This window comes from Dermacentor silvarum, chromosome 4 (genome assembly GCF_013339745.2).
Source record: "Dermacentor silvarum isolate Dsil-2018 chromosome 4, BIME_Dsil_1.4, whole genome shotgun sequence".
Lineage (NCBI taxonomy): Eukaryota > Metazoa > Arthropoda > Arachnida > Ixodida > Ixodidae > Dermacentor > Dermacentor silvarum.
The window spans coordinates 112,355,713-112,376,809 of NC_051157.2; positions in this window are offsets into that span (position 1 = coordinate 112,355,713).

A 21,097-nucleotide genomic window follows, 5' to 3' on the forward strand; every position below is an offset into this window, starting at 1 on the left:
GCTAGAGAAACAACGGAGCAAGTGATCACCTAGCTCATACCGAGCTCATAGGTGACCGAGCTCATAGTAGGGAGATTTTTGTTGAACCAAAGCCGGTCACAAACGCGGCAGCTGTGGCCAAAGTCGACGCCGAGGAATTCCCCCTAGAATGGGCCATCGGCGCCACTCGTTGATTGACGGACTCGACGCTATAAATTCTCCATGACTCGGTAGCCTGGATCACTTGCCCGACGTCGCTGGTCATTCAGTCGCCTACGCACGCCTTCTCGGGCTCGGAACTCAGTATCATCGGCCCTTCGTTGCTGTTTAGCAGCAGCGGCGTCCGCGCGATACTCCGGACTAGTAGGCAATCGCCGCATTCGTTCTCGGCTATCGGCACGACGAGCTTCCAGCTGAACGGTTTCTTCTGCGGGAGTCTCGTACTTCTTCGGCCGTCCCATGTTACATTTGCACTGTGCGAAGTCTACGAGAGTGGTGTGTGTCGCCATCGCGGCGACATGATCTTTCTAATCAGTTTGACGTCGTGGCCAAGCTTCACAGAGTTTTGTCATGACTAAGCAAAGCAAGAATATTGGCGCGAAGCAATGACATGGCTGGGCGAAGCTGGGTAAGTGATTGCTAGGCGATCGCATTGACCGAGCGGTTCTGCTGGAACGCGGTGTCGGTGATGCAAGCGGCGCTATGCAACGCGCAGTGACGTCATCACTGGCGCGGCGGCGGAGGAGCGTTGCCCGAGCTAGGAGAAGTGAGGCGCAGCTGTGGCAGGTCGTTGCTAGGCAACGCGCAGTGACGTCTTCGCTAGGCGAGTTTTTGTGGACGCTACGCGGGGAAACGAAAAGCATAACGAGCTCCGCTGTTAAAAGGAGCGCTTTATTTAATTTAACGGCTTTAAGTGACAAAGTCCTTATATCACCGTCAACTTCTGCATTCAGCCAACTGTCTCATGCTTGAGTTGTTTGTGACGCCACACGATATGGTTTCGGTGATGCGAATAGTCTCCTGCTTTACGTCTAATATAGGGCTGCACTTGGGGCACATTTTGAACTAGCTGCATAAAATGTCATGTAATAATTATTTGTGGTGATCAAGGAATTGAGGCTCCATGTCATAATTGTGGGGTCGGCAACTACCTAAGAAAGCACAAAAGCGGGACACAACATTTTTGTGCTTGTACTCCTTTAATGAATTTCTCCTAGGTGCATTGATTGATTTTAAGGGAGTGTAATAATTTTGATGCACAATTTGTTTTACACTGTTGATGCTTCGTTTTAACTCGTGCAGAATACTAGAAACCATTGAACCCGTACGTCCCTGTGTAAGCAGCTCCATCTTTCCCTGAGGTGACACGAAGAAGGAAGTTCGGTACCCGTGATCTCATCCACCAACTTTCTGCATATGAGTCCTGGTTGTCAGAAGAAGATTGCAACGAAGTATTCCAGGATGAAAATTAAGCCTTTCCAGTTAGCAGAAACGGTGGGCCTCCAATCAAAACTTGTCTCCAGGGCCCACAAGGAGCTATTCTTGGTAGGCAAGCTGTAATTTGTGCCCAGTTGTAATTCAAACTGATAACTTTTGAAAGCACCCCAAATCAGTTTGTGTGTGTGTTGTGACAGTGGTATAGTTTTTTCAGCCAAGATTTAGGCAAATCAAGTCTTTTAAAACATTCGTCATTGGTAATATATGTTCAAGAGAGCATGGTGACTGTACCTTTGCTGCCTTTAAAGCTCACAATGCCGTCCAAGTATTACCTGTTCTTTGTCAGCGCTGTTTGCGTTATTTGAAAATTAAGTGTGCTACGTTTAGTAACGCTATAAAAAAAAAGCTGATTGGTCCCTGTACGTATTTTATAAACATTGTAATTACCATCTTAAATCAGACAGTTTTATTTTTTGGATGGATTGATAATTATTATTTTTTAAGTTATCTGTAAAGAAATTGCATTTACTAAGGACCCACTGTATTATTCACTCGTATTATGACGACCATACTGAATCACATTTGTATTTCTGAAATAAACTCCACTTATTTACTGCTCCCTGAAGCGGCGGTAACCTCTTTCGGTACTTGCTATGATCCATTATGGAAGGTTGTGTCTGTGTAGAGACAGGAAACAGCCTTTCTGCATGTTAAGTTATCTTGCGTAAAATGCACTCTCCACGCACTTGCACTCAGTTCTGCTGGCATTAGTACTGCATGCAACGTTTTAGAGTCCAGTTTTCCTGAGGAAATAGGGGAATTTATTGGCTGTATTTGGTTATAGAAATGGCATATGTGGCATTTGCATATAGATACATGCATTTTCATGCCAGTGCACGTCTCTTGTCACATGAGATGCACATGCAGTGCAATCTATACGCATGGCCTGTGGAACAAGGGACATAGAAGCGTACATTTGTTGCAATATTTCAGGCAGACATGCTTAGTATGTGCCCTGCCACAGCCGGCATGCATGGTATAGTATGCTAATACTGATACACTAGTATCACGAACATAGATGGTGCTTGTACGTTGATAATGGCTGAAAACAATGAGTGGACTGCACTGCGTTCAGTGTGTGCTTAGGCTGAGCTGCTGCACTTCTTTAGGTGTATCTTCTTTAAAATAAAGGGGCATAACGAAGAGTAGATTTTGTGCCACACATGCGTTGTGGCAGACGTCATACTTTGTATGAAAGCCGCCAATAATGTTTAATTACAACTTTGGCACACATTACAGTTGGTTAGTGCTGACGCCATTTGAACACTAGAAATGCTTATATTTGCACGAGCTTTGGCAAAAACTGTTGTCTTGCAGTTTAGAAGGAAGGTGTGGGAGAACATTACATGGAGCACAAATGCATTTCTGCGTGAAAGTTGGGATAACTATTTCGTTACTGGTACTATCTATTGACAAAAATATTTTGTTGCACTGTATTTATTACTTCTTTAAATGATTATCAAACTGGTATTTGAGCAACATTACAGTGGAATGAAATCAAGGGCTTGACAAGAACTAACCTGGTTGGGAATTAACTTGGCCCAAGAAAGGACACTGAACACGTCTAAGTGGAAATTTTATTGTGGTCGTTGCCTTTCTTGCGGTTTCGTGGTGACATGTAAAATAAGAATTCAACATTTCAGGATCGTAAGCATGGTAAGTAGAGCTAACTACAGCACCTGCGAAATTGAAACAAGCCTGAACATTGAATGTCTACACCGCAGCTACAGTAGTGCTTCTCCAGGTGGCTAGTAGCCGTAAGTGGAAGGAGCATTAGCTGAGCTATCAGCTGGCTTGTAGACATTTAGGTCAAGTCTACAGTTCACAATAGACGTCTACTAGCTAGCTGTGTGCTTCCTGGGATCCTTCCGAAACCGTTGCGTTAGTGACGACTGCAACCGAACGTTACGGTAAAGTTACGGCGGGAACCTCTTTCCGTACGTGCTATGCGACTAAGGCGACAAGGACTGCCAGCAGCAGCCTGTCGCCGATTTCGTCTTTGACGACATCGAGTGCAGCTCGCCGAACCGTGGCAAGCAGCTGAAGTTCTTTTGCGTGCTCTACGTCATCTTTCGTTGTGATGTGAGAGATCATAACGCACAGAGACGGCCAGATGCATACGAAAACCTACCAGTGGGGAGTTATCTGTGCCATTTTTCTCTTAATGTCTCAGGTGAGCATATTAGCTTTTGTTCGCGTTTACAAACAGCGCGTACTCTGACCTTCCGGTGTGGCTACATTATGCGGGTCGTTTCTTTTGGCAGTTCACAGATGTTTGCTACGCTTGCGCGCCCGGGTGCATGCGAAATTTTTTTGTTTATTTCTCGTCCCGGGCTCATACCCGCTTATCGAATGCGGACATGCGCCACACGTGATTTTATTAACGTTAATAGTGACAGAACTGACGAGCATATGACGTTATTGATGTTTTAACCTATCAGTCATGTTAGTCATACATTTGTACTCTTCCATGCCAATTTTGGTATATATCAAGTGAACGAAATGTGAGTTTTAGATAAGTTTTTGATAGGTTTGTTCGCGCCGGAGGGTTTCTGCGCTCGAACACTCAATTACAACGACTGGCACAGCTTCTGTGACTTCCTCAGAGGCACACTGAGCACGAAGAAGACATGGACCATACTGCGATGCATGCTGGATACGAGCAGTACCCGCACCGAAACGGCTAATGTCATGCGGTGACTCATAGGAGAGTACCAAGGGACGGAGACTGAGCTGTTGCAACAACTCAAGACCACCTACACCGGTGAGGCTCAAACACCTACAACACCACCCAAAGAATACCATGGGGAAGCCGACGAAGATCTGGATGCCCCCATCACCTTCTAGGGAACTTTACGCAGCTGCGCAGACTTTCAAAAAGAACGCCGCACCAGGACCAGACCGCCTCACCAATGCGATGCTTCGCAATCTCAGTGACACGGCCATCGGTTAGCTTGTGGATTTGTTCAACAATCAGGTCTGGAGGAAGGGAGGTCGGGTACCAGCGCCATGGAAATCGGCCAACATCATCATGATCCCAAAACCTGGTAAACCGCGAGAGATCGGACAGCAGCGGTCGTCTCATTAACATCGTGCATGGGCAAGCTCCTTGAAAGAGTCGTGCACACGCGGCTGGAGAATCAACTTGAGCCTAACAGCCTCCTTCCGCACTCGATGTTCGGCTTTCGCAAGGGAGTCTCTGCGCAGAACGTCTTCCTCATGCTGAAAGACGAGGTTCTCGGCCCTCCCCCGGGCAGCCTAGACAGAATCCTGCTCACCCTTGGCGTTCAAAAGGCCTTCGACACCATATCTCACTCCGCCATACTAGAGGGCCTTGAGGACGTCGGATGCGGAGACAGAACATTCCATTACATTCAGGACTTTCTGCGTGACCGCACCGCAACAATAGCTCTCGGAGCGTCACGGTCACTCCCATATGAACCGCCGGGCCGCACCACGCCTCAGGGTGCAATATTGTCTCCGCTCCTATTCAATATTGGAATGCGCAAGCTCGCTCTACAGTTACAGGAAGACGAAGACCTCGGCGTGGCAATTTACGCCGACGACATTTCGCTCCAGGTGGCCAAAGGCTCATACGGGGACAGACAAAACACACTTTAGCAAGTCCTAGACACGATTGAATCATACACAAAACATGCCGGCATAAAATGCGCACCGAGCAAATCAGAACACATACATATTCTACCACCAAGAACCTAAGCCAACAGAGCTCCGCCGTTACAACTACTTCTAGACGGAGAACACATCCGAAAAGTCCAGCAGCTACGAGTGCTCGGAATGGATATACAGGAAACGGGCAGTGCCGGCATCGCCCTGTCCAAACTGTGCAAATGTTTTTGCAGATGGTTCTGTTACACAGACCTCTTCCGCGGCAGCTTACACGGTACCTGCAATGGGGATTACGCAGCGGTTCAAGATAGGACACAAAACATCGTCTACAGCAGCTGAGTTGACCGGTATTCGAGAAGCTGTCGGCTGCATAGTACAACAAAACCTCGCTAACTGGACAGTGTTCTGCGACTCGAAACCGGCGCTGCAACTCATAAGCAATTATATGAATCCCAGAAGCGCATATAGCCCTCTAATCTACGACATCATGGCTCTGCTTACTGAGGCGTCTCAATCCGGGCATACCATTGCACTGCAGTGGATTCCCAGCCACTGTAGAATAGCCGGAAATGAGCAAGTTGACGCGGAAGCAAAAATGGCGCACACTGACGGGAAGATTATAAAACTGCCCTTTTGCCGTTACGACATCAACGCCTTGCTACACAACTCCATCAAAACGTCTATGGAGCGACAATGGGACAACCCCGAACATCGACAAGAGCGCCTCTATAGACTTGACGCCGGTTTGCGATTCCGACTTCCACTTCGGATGCGGAGAGGCCAGGAAACACTTATCCATCGATTACGGCTTGGTGTGGCGTACACTCGCAAATACCTTCACAAGATTGGACGAGAACGGGACTCTGATTGTAGCGTCTGTCACACTCCCGAGACAATAGAACACATACTTTGCGTGTGCCCTCAATATGCGACCGAGCGAAGGACACTAAAACGTAGTGTTGACTGTTTGGACTCCCGCCCCTTTTCGGAAGCCAAGGTTTTAGGCGCATGGAGAAGTGTTGATCATGCCCAGCGCACCATAAGATCACTTTTGAACTTTATGTGTGAGACGGGCTTCTCAGGAGACGGGTCGTCTCTAGGAACTGTGCAGTGTGCAGAGCGCGAAATGTGTTTGTGGGATGACATTCTGTGTGGACAACACTACTCCTGCGTGTAGTGTGTGAAAAGTGCACAACCGCGTATTAGACAACGTGTGTAAATAGTAGCTCATTGTACGATATCATAATCACCTGTCACCTACCTCTCTTTGTATCTCCCACTTCCCCTTACCCCAGTGAGGAGTAGCAGGCTAGAGACACGCTCTCCAGGCCGACCTCTCCTCCCTTCTCTTCATTAAAATCTACTCTCTCTCTTATACCCCAGAGGTGAGACAGGGACTCCTACTTATATGGCTGTCGCGACAAACCGGGGGAGACCAATCGTAGCAGCGTCCGTATGCACAACTTCAAGCGCCACGGCGGAATCCGCGGCCATAGCCCTAGCCATTCGAGACGCTGAGGCCAAGAGCCAGTCGGCTTATATACTCACAGACTCGCAAGACGCCTGCCGGCTCTTCCTTCGGGGAGTTCTACTGACCGGGGTCCTTCGCATACTAGGACTAAACCTCCAAATGAACCACGGGATAACCTGGTGTCCTGCGGACACCGGAGTGGAAGGCAACGATCGGGCGGATCGTCTGGCTCGAGGTATAACAGGCCGAGCCGCGATACATACCGCTCGAACGGACGCCTCTACGACACCCGGCAGCACACCGAGAGACATACTTGAGGCACAACGACTAGGAAGACGAACGAAAGCTCCACATCACCCCAAGCTCAACAGGCGACAGGCGAGGGACTGGCGCCGAATACAAACACCTACCCACACTTACATAGACTCGACAAAATATTTCCCAACAAACACAGCGACAGATGTCCATGGTGCGACTCCACCCCGACACGAGAACACATCACTTACCAATGCACGCAGCGTCCGGTAGACGCCGTCTCGCCGCTACTTAACGATACACTTTGCAATTGGTCGTGGGAGGCGCGACTCTCCGAACTGGACTTGGGAAGCCAGTTGGCGACCCTCGACCAGGCCCGGCGCACACCGCAATAGCCAGTGGGGCCCTGGAAGAGGGGCTCCACCCACAGTAACCAAGCACGATCTTTATTTAAATAAAGTTGTTTCTCTCTTTCTCTCTGCGGTTGGACCAGGAGTGTTTCGCCTAGACATTTACAGCTTACAATAGACGGCTACTAGGTGTGACCTTAGCTAGATCAAGCTGGAAGTTAATCCACTAGCTAGCTGTTTGCTTCCTGGGATGGTTATGAAACCGTTGCAACGTCCCGCAAAATGCTACATACCGGAAGGTCCGAGTACGCGCTGTTTGTAAATTCGAACAAAAGCTGTTATGCTCACCTGACTCCTATTATGCAACCTTCTCATAGTAAAGCGTGGCAGCAAGAAAAATTAAAATAATTCATTCAATCAATCAATCAATCAATCAATCAATCAATCAATCAATCATACAATCAATCAATATTATTTATTTCCAAGGACAGTTTCGGGTCCCTGAGGCGCTTGAAAGTGTCTTGCGGCCCACGTACATGGCAACGGCTTCACAGTCAAGTTTTGCAAAAACTGACAGATTTACAATAGTGGAATAATACATAATACGAATTCAGAACAAAACACGCATACAAATACACGAACGAGCCTTGCGCAGCTTTAATTGGTACTATTGCGTTGCGCTAACATTTTCGTGTCGCTCCATGCTATCATTCGGCCGCTAAAAAACTTCAATTGTCGAAATATTACGGCGATTTCCAGGCACGTGCATCTCCTTGATCTTGAATTCCGGCCTGCGCAACCACCCAGTGCAACCTCACCAGTCGACAGAGCACACCAGTCAAATTGTTCCACACGATGCGCTTTCGCTCGACCGCGCGGCACACAACCCTGCGGATCTCGGCCGCATACTCCTTCATCGCGCCGGTTCGCCTAGCTTGGTTGCAAAGCTGAAGCACCTGCTGCTTCGCTTCCTCATCACGGCACAGTTTCACGACGTAGAGAGCGGTGTACGTGTTCAGTTTGAACAGAACGTCTTCCGTCAGTGATTCAGCATTTGTCATAGCAGATTCGGGGCCGGTGGGCCAAAACCGGGGTCGCTGGTCTTCCACCGAGGGACTCGTCGTCACCTTAGACACGTCCGACGAAGCTGACGTCGTCACGACGCTGCGGCGTGCCTGGGACGCTGTGTCTCGAGCGGGGAAGTTCTCGTACAACACGATCACCTCGTCGTCGTGTTCGTCGTCGTTGCCAATACCCGGCGCTGCCGATGGAAAAGATTCTGTCTCTTGCTCGCAGCCCACTTCTCTCGACAAAGAAATGACCGCTGTCTCTGGCTCGCAGTCCACATCGCGTTCAGCTTCCAGCTCGAACAAAGCGAAGACAGCTGGAGCATCGGTTTCCCGATTTCGGTTCGCCTGGCGACTGATGCAGGTCATGCCGTTATCGGAAAGCGAAGATTGCAGCCACTGAATAACCGCGGCTGTGGCGTCTTTCGCCGGACAGACGAATGGGGCCTGTGGGTCAGTCGGTACAGCATTTATGTCAAAGCTACTAAAGCGTCCAGCTGCTGCGTCAGGACCTTTATCGAAGCCGTCTTCGTCTTTGTTGTAGTCGTAAACTTTGGGTGAAGTGAACGCGACTCCGTAGACCGGGTGGGCTTGCATTGCGTCTGAGCGAATCCGATTGTTGTCAAGTTCAGTTGCTGCGTCAAGACCAGTGCTGATAACTATCTGCGTATTCTCATCATGAACCTTGGGGGAAGAGAACACGGCTTCTTAAATCGTGCGGGCTTGCTTTGTGTCGGAGTGATTTTTTTGGATCCGAGACGAAGGTTGAGTAGGCCTGTCGGTATCGAGACTTTGAAAGCATGTAGGCGGGACAGTATCGCGATCTTCTGTATCGTCGATTTCGCTAACAGCAGACTACAGATGCTCATGCTCGTCAGTAAGCTTTGGTGCCTGGAGACGTATAAGTCTTAGCATGTTTACAACAGCAGCTTCCGCTTCTGTGTAGTGCGAAGTGCTGACTGCTTTATTGGGCTGGTGTTTAGTTCCTTCGTTCGGACGAGAGTCAGTAGAGGCGTCAACCCTTGTGGCCAGTGACAGGGAAGCCTCCACGTTCTTCGTGGATTGCGAAATGTGGCTCTTGTCACTAGTGCGGACTACCGCCGACTTTTTTGCTGCGCCACAACAAAGTTGATTTCCGTGACCTGCAGGAACCCTTCCGTCATGACTCGTAAAAGGATGGCGCCTGTCACCCGTGGAAGTCCGCAACAACGCATTATGTCTATCGAGGTCGTCTGCTTCCTTGGAAGCAGACTTGCCTTCGCCCTTGCAGTGTTTGTCCTTCAAGGTTCGCTTAGGGAAAGCGCGTGGGTCAACGTCTGAGGCAAATTTGACTTTGGATCTGACCGTCACTTCTTCCTTAGACCCGGTATCGGCAGGCCTTCCTTTTAGAACCTTGTTTAGTTTCCGTCTTCGCACCAGCAGTAGCAGACTTGAGCATTTTGGACAACTTGCATTCGCCGTTGCTCTCGGACAATCCGGGACGCTTTGTTCGGAAGTACGTCTTGGTGCCATCCCTGTATGCGCCTCGCAAGCTGCCTCTCAAGCCGTGTGACGCGTTCGTGCTTCTCTTTACCCCGTCTGCATTAACAACGCTGGCACTGCTCGGTCTGTCTCTCGACTCGCATCGACCACCAGGCCCTGCTTCTGCACGGTGTCGTCTGTCCCGCTTGCCGCCACCTTCACGACATTCGTCGTCACCAGACCTAAACCAGCCATGACGAGTCCTCTTGCGCTGAATGTGCTGCCTGCTCTCCTTCTTGTCTTGAAACGTCACTTCGTTCCGCAGAAACGTAGTCTCATAGTGAGCCCGCTTGCAGTGGCGGAGCCGTCGCATCGTTGATCCGGTCGGTGGCGTTCCGGTCTGTCTTGCGTGTTCGCCAAAATATCGCCGCAGATGCGTGGTGACTGGCGTGGTACGTACGGAGTGCTGCTGCCCGCTTGTTGGTTGTGTACCCAGCCGCCCTTACGGCGAGGAGGAAGTCTGTTATGGAAGCCGCCCCGGCCGCCGCGTCCTCCTCCGAGGAGAAAGGGTGTCTGCGCAGGAGTTCCACGCCAGGGGAATGGCCTCCATTGCGTCGAATAACCGCGAATGGCCCACGGTGGTGACGGTCTACACTGCAGAAGCGGTGGCCGCTGCCCAGGACTGAAGCACGGAAGGAAGCCGCCGCCTCCGTGGAATGACGCGTTGCCTCCGTCGACTCCACGCGGTCGAAACTGTCGCCTCCAGCCAGAATGTAGAGATGGCTGGGGGAAGCTTCCGTAGTAGCCGAACAAAGTGTTGTTGGGTTAGTAGCAAGGTACAATAGCGCGCTAAGGACGCGCGCTATTGCGGGGAGCGAGGGCACGGCGCAGAGCAAACGAGCGTTCGGCGCCGTGCTCCCTGAAGGGCTGCAGAATTAAGCGTCTCTTTCCTCCTTTGCAATCACCATATATATATATATATATATATATATATATATATATTGTGAGACGTCGACCGGTGCGATGCCTTTATTGCCGAGCAGTCGCCCGAGTCAGAGACGAAGCACCGCACGGGACAAAAGATGATGATGAGTCGTATGTACAGATGACGACGACGATATGCACAAATAGCGCTCCACTAACTTCTCCCCCTTCAGGAAAGCGGTCAGCAAGACCGCAAGCCAGAAAGGGTAGGTACGGCGCATGTAGGTTTTCAGGCGAGATACGTGAACGATTTCCGTAGTGCGGCGGCGGCGGTCAGTAGCTGAGCTGAGACGAGTGACGCGGTAGTTAACGGCCGAAGTTCGTTGCAAAACGGTGTAGGGGCCGAGATATCTGTGGAGAAATTTTTCACAGAGCCCCGGTGCGCGAACAGGTGTCCACAAAAGAACTTCGTCGCCTGGGCGGAACGAAGCAACGCGACGCGTCGCATCATAGTGAATTTTCCTTTTGTCCTGAATGGTAGCGGTGTTAGGGCGGGCAATTTCATGGCACCGGGAGATGCGAGCGGCAAATTCTTCAGGAAGAGACGCGGATGGAGCAGCAGGTGTTGAAAGGTGTGTAGTGTCCAAGACGAAAGACGGCGCACGACCGTACACAAGGAAGAAGGGACTGCAATTGGTTGTTCGTTGGACGGCAGTATTATACGCAAACGTCACAAAAGGTAGGATGGTGTTCCAGTTTGTGTGATCGGGTCGAACATACATTGACATCATGTCAGACAAAGTTCGATGAAAACGCTCCGTAAGACCATTTGTTTGCGGGTGGTACGATGATGTGGTCTTATGGGTGGTGTCCGAGGCCTGGAGGACTTCACGTAGGACATGCGATAGGAACGTCTTGCCACAGTCAATCAGGAGGACACGAGGTGCGCCGTGGCGCAAAACGATACTGTGCACGAAAACCTCGGCGACTTCGGAGGCAGTACCAGAGCAAAGAGCAGCTGTCTCAGCGTACCGCGTTAGATGATCCACTGCGGTAACGATCCAGCGGTGACCAGCGGGCGTGAGTGGGAGGGGCCCGTACAAGTCTATGCCCACAATTTCGAAGGGGGTGGATGGGCATGGTAGAGGCTGCAGAGGACCGGCTGGAAGGGATGCCGAGCGTTTTCTGTGCTGACATGACGCGCATGATCCAACGTATTTGGCGACAGAGGTGGAAAGGCCCGGCCAGAAACAACGCGTTTTGATGCGGTCGTAGGTCTTATGAAAGCCCAAGTGGCCAGCCGTCTCGTCGTCGTGAAAAGCTTCTAATACTTGGAGTCGAAGTGAGCGAGGTATGACTGGTACCCATCGGTTACCGGAAGGATGGTAGATTGATCGAAATAACGCTCCACCTTGAAGCTTAAAACGCGAAACTTGTCGTCTTAAGCGACGGTTGGGGGGTCGTGCCAAGCCAGTAAGTCGGTCGATCAGCGTACGGCAGTATGGGTCAGTACGTTGAAGTGAGACGAGGTCAGTAGACGGGAGAAAGTCAACTGAGGCAACTGACTGTCTCGGGCTACTGGGCGTGTGCTGAGACGTGTGGCTAGATGGTGACGTGCATACCGAAGGTGAAGCATGGGCGTTTGGGGACAGCGGGCAGCGCGACAAAGCGTCGGCATCTTGATGTTGTTTGCCGGACCTATACGTGACAGTGAAGTCATATTCCTGTAAGCGCAGTATCCAACGGCCGAGGAGTCCAGACAAGTTTTTCAGGGACGACAACCAACAGAGAGCATGATGGTTGGTCACCAATGTGAAATGCTGGCCGTAGAGATAGGGACGAAATTTTTGTATTGACCACACGATGGCGAGGAATTCCTGTTCTCTAATCGTGTAGTTGCGCTCAGTAGGAGAAAGAGCACGACTTGCATAAGCCACGACTTGCTCTTCGGACTTCTGATTCCGCTGCAGCAGGACAGCGCCTATTCCATGACCACTTGCGTCAGTGTGGAGGATAGTAGAGGCTGTGGGGTCAAAGTGACGAAGCACTGGTCCTGATGTGAGGCATCTCTTGAGGGTCTGAAAGGCGGCTTCGCATTCATCCGTCCATTTAAAGGGTGTGGCCGTGGTCAGGAGTTTAGAAGAGGCGCTGCGATGGTGGCGAAGTCACGGACAAAGCGGCGGAAGTAGGACGCCAGTCCTAGAAAGCTGCGGAGTTCTTTAATTGCGGTTGGTGGCGGAAATTGCAGTACTGCAGCGATTTTATCGGGATCAGGCTGGATGCCATGCTTACTGACGACGTGGCCCAATACTTTAATGCTTCGGCTTGCAAAGCGACACTATTTAGTATTGAGTTAGAGACCAGCTTTTGCTAGATACCCGAGAACTTGGTCTTGACGTTGTAGGTGCTGGGAGAAACTCGAAGAAAAGATGACAATGTCGTCCAAGTAACAAAGGCAGGTCTTCCATTTTAAGCCACGGAGTACAGTATCTATCATACGTTCAAACGTAGCTGGTGCATTGCACAGTCCAAAAGGCATCACGTTAATTTCGAAAAGGCCATCAGGTGTAGCAAACGCAGCCTTTTCTTTATGTGGCTCATGCATGGGAATCTGCCAATATCCGGAGCGCATGTCGAGGCTCGAGAAATACTCGGCACCTTTTAAGGTATCCAAAGCATCGTCAATACGAGGCATTGGATAAACATCCTTACGTGTAATTTTGTTTAGCGCCCTATAATAGATGCAAAAGCGCACAGAACCATCCTTCTTTTTAAGAAGCACAACAGGAGAAGACCAAGGGCTTGCTGAAGGCCTTATAATGTTGCGTGTCAGCATGTAGTTCACGTGTTCTTCTATAAGTTTTCGCTCCGAAGGTGACACACGGTACGGGCGACGGCGAATGATGCGAGAGCCGTCTGTTTCAATTCGATGAGTAGTTACAGTGGTCTGACCCAGGCCTCGCGAAGAAACGTCAAAACAAGCTTCATGCTTCATTAAAATGGTGAGGAGTGCATTGGTGTGGGCCGGATTGAGATCTGCACTCAAGGTGGCCTTAATAGCACTAGTGTGGCCTTCTGCGGGCGTACAATGCGCGGAAGATGTGGCAGGCGAAACACTGACGACACATACCGGCGCAGCGTCGGCGAGCTTGGCGACAGTAGACCCTTTCGGCAGTAGTAGTGGCTCAGGAGTCGTATTAAAGGCTGTGAGTCTGGCATAGCCACTCGAGAACCGGACCAAGCAAGAATCGATCGCGAGTCCTCGAGAAATGCAGCGCTGAGACGGTACAACCACTGCGTCTCCGTCGACAATGTCTGTTGACCCAACGGTAAGAATACGTTCTTCGTCCGGTGGGATAAGAAATTGCGCTGCTGCAATAAGGTTGGGACACGGGGAATCGAAAACTGGATAAGTCTTGGTGTCGCTGATGTGAATCCTTGGGTCGCCGCACGAAATTAGTGCAGAAGCAGCGGACAGGAAGTCCCATCCTAATATAATCGGATGAGCGCACGTTGAAAGCACCGCAAGTTGCACATGATGACGAATACCGTCTATCAGAACGCGAGCTGTGCACTGTCCGGTAGGAAAGATGGGAACGTCATTGGCACCACATAAGACCTGACCAACATACGGCGTTTGAACTTTCCGCAGACGGAAGCACAGTTCACGATGTATAACAGAAATAGCGGCTCCAGTCGACGGAAACACCTTCCACACAAACCGAGAGCAAATTGGCGGGGCGAGCAGGAGAAATTGGGATAGTCCGACACGATGCAGTTTCTCCTCCAAAAACTGCAGCCTCTAGTTTTCCGAGCGGGTGTCCAGAACATGGGAAGCAGCGCGCAAGGGCGATGAGGAACGGCGGTAAGGTGAAGGAGAGCGACGCCGGGGCGAGCGGGATGCTCGAGCCATGTCCTGGGAAGGTGAAGGAGAGCGACCAGAGGAGGTTGTATACGGGCCGGGAACGTAGGAATCTGGCCCTGGTGTCCTGTCTCGCTCAAAGTTGGCGTAACCTCGCCTTTCACCTGGGTGACGCCCGGGAACGTAGTAATCAAACCTAGGTGCGCTGTCTCGCTCAAAGGTAGCATAGCCCCGCCTTTCATCCTGCCGACGCCGACGGCAGTAGCGATAAATGTGGCCGCGAATACCGCAGTAGAAACAAACCGGGCGCGACGACCGCCACGGAGAGCAGAGTAGTATGGCTGTGCAGGAGTATTCGCTGCCAGCGAAGCTAGGGGGTCGCGGTAACCTTCGGCAGCTGGAGACTGAATGGCCGAAGGAGGCCGGGAGGCAATTTCGGCATAACTTGGACGACATGGTCCAGTAGACTTGCCCATTTGGGCGTTTTTTTTTTCGACGCCAGTTCGTCCTTGATGATGTCACGCAGTCCAGAAGGAGCGGGGCGAACGGTCGCGAGCGTCGCAGGTCCCGAAAGATGTCCGTGAAGTTTTTCCCTGATGAGCGTGCGTATCAGGGCTCGCAACTCAGCATCACCGTTGAGACGAGGGTCGCAAGAGGCGCGTGGCAGGCGAATAGACTGGAGCGTGTCTAGACGTTGGCAGCTGTGATAATATCACCAACGCAGTTTGGGCTCTGCATGACGAGAGCATTAAAGGCGACTGTGTTGAAGCCCTTCAGTATGTGGCGAACGCGGTCAGCTTCCGCCATGTCACTCTATGCGCGGCGGCAGAGAGCAAGGACGTCCTCAGTGTAGGATGTATAGGACTCATACTGGTCTTGTACGCGCGTTGCCAGCCTCTGTTTCGCGATTTCGGAGCGTCCAGGCGACATGCCGAATATCTGGCGAAATTGCTGGTTGAACGATGGCTAGTCGGAAAAGTCACTTTCGTGGTTAAAAAACCACGTCTTCGCAGTTTCGGTTAGGTAAAAGGAGACATACCACAATTTGTGCGTGTCGTTCCAATGGTTGGCGTCGCTGGCTCTGTTGTAGTGATCGAGCCAATCGTCCACGTCGTCGCCGCGGAGACCGGCAAAGACGGGAGGATCGCGGTGTGTGGTGTTCACCGTCCAGGTAGGCCCAGCTGGCTGAGCAGAGGTTGTAGCAGCACTGGTGGATGGGTTGGTTTCTGCCATCACCCTGGTAGGCGAGAGCAAACGACTATCGGACCGGAGCTCCAGGGGAATCGGGAAAGTAAGAGGACGTGGGAATCGAAGCACGTTCCACCACTTGTGAGACGTCGACCGATGCGATGACTTTATTTCCGAGCAGTCGCCCGAGTCAGAGACGAAGCACCGCACGCGACAAAAGATGATGATGACTCCTATGTACAGATGACGACGACGATATGCACAAATAGCGCTCACAATATATATATATATATATATATATATATATATATATATATATATATAGAGAGAGAGAGAGAGAGAGAGAGAGCAAACGCGACTTCTTCCGTCGCTCGAAAGGCCGTGGGGGGATGGGAGGGAGGAAGGGAGGAGAGGCGACGTTTAGCTGCGGCACCAAATGCGTATTTATATAAAAACGTTGCGAGGCGAGAATGTGGTAAAGACTTCCGACGCTGCTCGACGAATGTCTCTGAACTAGGCGCCTGACATTCCGCAACCAGCCCAGACGACAAGGTGGGTTCCTCTGCTTCTGCGGTCTTATCAAGATGCAAGGCGAAAGTTTCTTAAGCTTAGCAAAAAGCTCACCCGTGATCAGGGTGTGCTCATCCGTCAGGCCCAGAGTGCAACACTCCCTACGCCAGCACGAATGCAGCTCCTCCGCGGGCTATTACCTGACGATCCCCCACCGTGCCGACACTGTGGCGAACACGCGAACACATCCGATATCCTCTGGTCCTGTTGACCCCCCCCCCCCCCCCCACCTCTTTTGCCTGCCCCTACAAATTTTTCCCTTAAGCCCCATGCCTGGTCGCTGACAGAAGCCACCAGCACCGACGACCAACGGTGCCTTGCGGCGTTTATCGGTGCTGCACCGCAGAATGCTGCAAGCGAGGCTCTGGACTGAGGGCCTTTTCACCATACCACCCAACATGACAATAAAGTGTTCCTCTCTCTCTCTCTCTCTCGACGAGTGTCCCGTCCCGACCTCGTCGAAATATACGTCGAAAACCTCCGAGCTGCCTGCCCTCAGAGGCACCGGCAACAACAACCAACGCCGCGCGCGTTCGGCGCGAACGCGGGCAAGACGCCGAAAAAATCGACAACAGTTCTGCGCGTTGCTAGTGCTACTGCATGTCCAAGTTCATACAGCTGATAAAACTACTATCCTTACTCCTTATAGCTCTCTACTAATTTGCTATCGCACTTGATGCTTCGCCTTTCGGGTGAAACTGCGACATTTTTTTATAGTTGTATTGTCATAAAGCTAAAGAGCCATTCCAAAAATAAAGACCAATGATGTCAGCATCCTTCTCAAAGTGATGGCAGCAGGGGAAATTCAATCAATCAATTTATTTTGAACGACAGTTGAAGAAGGGGGGGGGGGGGGGCGGGGGGTCCCTTAGGCGGAAAGCGGCAGCAAACCGCATTAAAGTGCCTTAGGGCCCACGTACATAGCAGCGGTTTCACAGACCAGTTTTGCACAAACTGACCGATTTACAATAATGGAAATATTCTACATAATAATACGAATTCAGAACACAACACAGATGGGTCAAACACGCATGGGTCAACGTCTGAGGGAAATTTGACTTTGGATCTGACCGTCACTTCTTCCTTAGACCCGGTATCGGCAGCCTTCCTTTTAGAACCTTGTTTGGTTTCCGTCTTCGCGCCAGCAGTAGCTGACTTGGGCATTTTGGACAACTTGCCTTCACAGTTGCTCTCGGACGAGCCGGGACGCTTTGTTCGGAAGTATGTCCTGGTCCCATCCCTGTATGCGCCTCGCAAGCTGCCTCTGAAGCTGTATGACGTGTTCGCGCTTCTCTTTACCCCGTCTGCAGCAACAGCGCTGGCAGTGCTCGGTCTCTCTCTCGACTCGCATCGACCACAATGCCCTGCTTCTGCACGGTGTCGTCTGTCCCGCTTGCTGCCACCTTCACGACATTCGTCGTCACCAGACCTAAACGAGCCATGACGGGTCCTCTTGCGCTGCATGTGCTGCCCGCTCTCCATCTCGTCTCCAAACATAACTTCATTCCGCGGAAACGAAGTCTCATAGTGAGCCTGCCCTGCAGTGGCGGAGCCGTCGCACCGTTGATGGGGTCGGTTGCGTTCCGGTCTGTCTTGCGAGTTTGCCGAAATGCCGATGCAGCTGCGCGGTGACTGGCATGGAACGTACGGCGTGCGGCCCGCTTTTTGGTTGTGTACCCAGTCGCCCTGATGGCGAGGAGGATGTCGGTTATGGATGCCGCTCCGACCGCCGCGTCCTCCTCCGAAGAGAAAGGGTGTCTGCGCAGGAGTTCCACGCCTGGGGAAAGACCTCCATTGCGTCGGATGACCGCGAACGGCCCACTGTGGCGGCGGTCTACGGTGCATCCGCGGCGGCCGCTGCCAAGGACCGAGGCTCGGGCGGAAACCGCCGCCTCCGCGGAAGGACGCATTGCCTCCGTCGACTCCACGCGGTTGAAACTGGCGCCTCCAGCCAGACAGCACAGAAGGCCGGGGAAGCTTCCGTAGTTGCCGAACAGAGAGTTGTTGGGTTCGCAGGAAGTTCCAATGGCACCGCCGCCGTCATTTCGAGAAGCGCAGTGGCTTCCTCCGTAGGCGTTGTAGTCGTCAACACGGCGTTCGCGATGGTCCTCGTCCTGGGCTTCAAAGTAACGCGGCACCTCCACCGGTTCCAAGAATGCCTCTGCCGGTGCTCGCGAACAGCCGCCGCCAAACGTCTGCTGGTGGTGGCTTGCAGACAACAACCATTTCTCCGGGTCCAGGCGGTTGGTCGCAGTGATGAAGCTCGGTCTTGCCTCGCTGCTGGACATGGCGGCTTTGTGAGACGCGTTCGAACGTTCTTTTACGTCTCCTTGCGGGCACGTGATCACGCGTTTTAGACGATAATGATGATGTTCTTCTTTTATGGCTCGTGCCCACTAATATTTTCACTCCTCGCCCAACTTCTTTGTCTTTCACGGACAGAAGTTGTTGCGCATTTAGGGGAGTATATTACAGAAGTATATTAATGTAACCAGAACTCGAAGTGTTGGTCTCTGGTGACAGGCAAAACTAACCCATACACAAACATTATGGCCACACTGCGAAATAGTAGTTTCAGCACTCGAAAGGATAAAATAGGAGAGAGTCCTCCGGCATTTGAAAAAAATTAGCGCAGCTTGCAATAAGTTGTGCAACGCAGGAGAAACAGCGCAGCTAGTGATCACCTAGCTCATACCGAGCTCATAGGTGACCGAGCTCATAGTAGAGAAATTGGTGTCGAACCAAAGCCGATCACAAACGTGGCAGCTGTGGCCAAACTCGACGCCGAGGAATTCCCGCTAGAATCGGCCATCGGCGCCACTCGTTGATTGACGGACTCGACGCTGGAAATTCTCCATGACTCGGTCGCCTGGATAACTAGCCCGACGTCGCTGGTCGTTCAGGCGCCCACACACGGTTTCCCGGGCTCGGAACTCAGGATCCTCGGCCCTTCGTCGCTGTTTAGGAGCAGCGGCTTCGGCGCGATACTCCGGACTAGCACGCAATCGCCCCATTTGTTATCGACTGGCGGCATGACGAGCTTCCAGCTGAGCGGTTTCTTCTGCGGGAGTCTCGTACTTCTTCGGCCGTCCCATGTTACAATTTACTCAGTGCGAAATCTACGAGAGTTGTGTGTGTCGCCGTCGCGGCGACTTGATCTTTCTAATCCGTGTGACATCATGGTCAAGCTTCACAAAGTATTGTCATGACTAAGCAAAGCAAGAATTGCGGCACGAAGTAATGACATGGCTGGGCGAAGCTGGGTAAGTGATTGCTAGGCGACCGCATTGACGGAGCGGGTCTGCTGAAACGCGGTGGCCGGAGTGTGTTGAACCGTCTCTCGCTTGCTAGCCTTTTTTATTTCTGCAATTTCTGCTCTAAGCTGCTCCATTGCGCATTTTAGCGAAGCGTTTTTTTCCAACCGTGCTATCCTATTATGCTCTGGCGATTGAACCCCCGTTACCTTTTTCGGCGATTCCTTGACACGGTCAGCCCATTTGGTACCACGATCAGCAGGCACCTGGATCTGGACTCCTGGTCCTCTGGAACGGGAGCGGCCCCTTGAGCGGGAGAGGGTCCTGGAAGCCTTGCGGCCTCTGGAAGACGAGCGTTCCATGGAGCGTTCCCTATAAGAGGCATGGTCCTGGCAGCCGCCATCGTTGCCGCCGGGGTCTCGGGATCAGTTCCTGGATCTGTGCGAGCTGCTGAGGGCCGGTTTGAGAGAGGTTGGCGACCTAGTTGATAGGTCGGAGTGGTCGCGATGGCGCCGTTCTCTTCTCCGTTGTCTAACGACGAACGGAATTTGATACCTTTTCTGTCAGGTTCTGTCAGCCGTGGAATGAGGGCCTCCGCAGAGGGTGCACTTCAGTGTACATTCGTGTTTATCGTCCTGGTTGCTCGCACCACAGCCGCGGCAGATTGCATTTTCAGGGGTTAGGCAAACGTCGGCTCTGTGACCGAGCGATCCACATGCATAGCAACGTCAGTTTCTCTGCGAAACAGTGAGCATTTGACCAAACTGGGACCGATTTTACATAGTCCGGGGCTTTGAGTCCATCAAACAGGATGACTACCGTGCTTGTGTTCTTGATTCTTCTCACCTCGAGGGCGCTTGGATTCTTGGGTTTAATGATGAGGCGTTTGAGCTCCTCCCGTTCGATGGTTGGATCAATGTCGCGAATAACTCCCTTGCACGAGTTTTCTGGGGCAGCGAAATAGGCACTGACTTCGTAACTTGCTTGTCTAATAAGTATCGATTTCACATCGGCGTAGGCCACGGCGTTGCGCTTAGATGGTGTGCTTGCCACCAATATGTTTTGCACCATATTCGGACATATGATATCCTCCGCCGTATCCCCCTCTGTAAGCCTAGCGGCGGTAGTGAGGGCCTGGGCAACTCTGAGGTGGCCCATCTTCCTGATGTCCAGTCCTCCACCTTCGCAAGATAATTTTAATTAAGCTTCATTACTTCTACCATAACAGAGCTTGCCCCTGCATGTTAGTCCGCTCAGCGTAACCCTTTCTGTCCTTGCTCCTGCCATGGGTAGCGATCACATTTCGCGGACGAGGTTCGCCAAGCGATGACAGTTAGTGCTTTTGTGTAACAAACGCAACTGACAACCTTTGCTAAGATCACCGTTTTCAATATACCAGGTGTCCCACGCAACTTGAGCCAAACTTCAAAAATATCCAAATGCAGCGAAGCTGGACAGAACCAAGGTAACGTTGTTTGCCGTCGCTTGGAGATACTCGGATTGATTTTTTGTATTCCGCCTAATTACATACGTGGTCTTAATGAATTATTCAATTAGATGAAAAGTGTCAATGAGTAAATTGTAGAGCA